This window comes from Galeopterus variegatus, unplaced genomic scaffold (genome assembly GCF_000696425.1).
Source record: "Galeopterus variegatus unplaced genomic scaffold, G_variegatus-3.0.2 Scaffold2351, whole genome shotgun sequence".
Lineage (NCBI taxonomy): Eukaryota > Metazoa > Chordata > Mammalia > Dermoptera > Cynocephalidae > Galeopterus > Galeopterus variegatus.
In genome coordinates this window covers 83466-85678 of record NW_007728462.1, presented here as the reverse complement: position 1 = coordinate 85678, position 2213 = coordinate 83466, and the positions used below count along the sequence as shown (strand labels likewise).

At 40.3% G+C, this 2213-nt stretch overlaps 1 protein-coding gene across 1 annotated transcript in view; it reads right to left on the bottom strand.

The window, feature by feature from the left end:
* The window catches only part of LOC103597562 (choline transporter-like protein 3), a 45015-nt gene that overhangs the window by 29679 nt on the left and 13123 nt on the right, over positions 1–2213 (bottom strand). The gene's annotated exons all lie outside the window — the stretch shown is intronic.

The window sequence follows — 2213 nt, the reverse complement described above, 5'->3', positions numbered from 1 at the left end:
TTTTTAATGGTGAGAATACTTAAGATTTACACTCAGCAAATTTCAAGTACAGTATACAACACAGTCTTATTAACTACAGTCACCATGCTGCACATATCTATAGAATTTATTCATCCTTCATAACTGAATCTTTTTTTTTTTTTTTCTTTTTGTCTTTTTTCGTGACCGGTAACGGGATCGCAACCCTCGGTGTCACGCCCGTACCGCGACCAGCAACGGGATCGCAACCCTCAGTGTCGTGCCCACACCGCGCTCAACCAGTGAGTGGACAGGTCTCTATATGGGATCCGAACCCTCGGCGGGAGCGCCGCCACGCTCCCAAGTGCCAGCACTCTACCGAGTGTGCCACCGGGCCGGCCCATAACTGAATCTTGTACTCTTTGACCAACATCTCCCTTTTATCTCTCCCTCCTCTTCCCGCTCCCCTCCATTCCCCAGTAACCACCATTCTACTGTTTGCATAAAATTAACTTACTTATTTATTTTTACTTTTTTATTTTTTTTGAAGCTGGTCAGTATGGGCATCCGATCCCTTGATGTTGGTTTTATAACACTGTGCTGTAAACAACTGATCTGACCAGCCAGTCAAATTTGACTATTTTAGATTACGTTTATGTGACATCATGCAGTATTTGTCTTTCTGTAGATGGCTTATTTCACTTAGCATAATGTCCTCCAGCTTTATCTATGTTGTTGCAAATGGCAGTATTTCCTTCTTTTTAAAGGCTGAATAATATTCCTACACACACGCACACACACACCCCACATTTTCTTCATGGAGAACAACATTTTAGACTCTCATGTCTTGGTCCTTCCTACACACGAACTCCAACTCCAACACAAGAATCACATTTCTTTAAGGGACTGTTAGGGATACGGATTGGACCATCCGAAAGCTGCATTTACACTACCAGCTTTATTCTACCCTTTTTAGGAAGGAATGTAAGGGCTTTAGAGGCTTGCTGTGAACAGAGAAAGTGCTTAATACACATGTGATTGATGCTGTTGATAACTGCCATGGGTAGATGAGAGAGGTGGCCTTTTAAGGGCCCCATCCTGAAATGTAAAAATGCCCAGGAATACACATTCTAATGAATCTTAAGGAGGCCACCAATACCTTCCCAGGGTCCTGCTCGTTTTTCTTACCCTGGGCCCCAAACGATGGAAATAATCCCAACCCAAGAAGTGACAAATTATCTAACAAGCTACTAAAAATCTAGGTAGTCACCAATCATTTCGTGTGAGGTATGAGGATGAAACAAGGGAGAACCCCAATGCCAACAATAGTACATTGCCACGAGGAAAAAAAGGACGTTCAAAACTTCTCCTGAAGCACAGCACGGAACATGTGAAAGAATCTTTCTCAGAAAGTCACAATATTACAGAAACAGTTCCTGAGTCACTGAATAGTGATTCAACAGAAGAGTAACAACACTACAGAGCAGTTTTTTAAATTAAATATTCGAAGGGGTAATATGTTCACATGGCTCAAATTCCAAAAGGTACACTAGGCTAAACCACAACCATCTGCCCTTCCTGCTCCCCAAGCCTCTGAAGTACATTTCTTCGTAGGCAATCACTGTGTTTGGTTCCTTGCATAGCATTCTAGAGACATTTCTAGCATATGTAAATGTAATAGGAAATTTAAATGGAGCTGAGCGCAAAGCAGCTGAGCTCAAAACTAATAAAAATTATACTCTGAAATGAGACACCAGACCCCGCCAACACAGGGCTTGCCAAAAAAGAGGTGGGAGAAAACTGGTGAAATTTTTCTTAAACCCCACACCCACACTGAGAGCATAAAAGGGCTGGGAGTTGATTAGAAGAACATTCTAAAAAATAAACTTTTAATTTTGAAATAATTTTAGAGTTATAGAAAAAATTGCAAAGATGGTACAGTCCCTGTGTATCCTTCATTCCCCTTCTCCTAAAGTTAGCATCTTACATAACCACAGTAATCTGTGCAAATTAAAATTTAACACTGGTACTATACTATAAACTAAACTACAGCTTTTATTTGGATTTCACCATTTTCCAGTAACATCCTTTTTCTGTTCCAGGATCCCATTCAGGATACCAGATTGTATTTAGTTTTCATGTCTCCTCTTTGGTTTGTGACAGTTTCTTAGCTTTTCCTTATTTCTCATGACCAGGACATATCCTTTTATTCTTTTTTGTTTTTATTTGATCTTGACATTTCTGAAGATTCACCG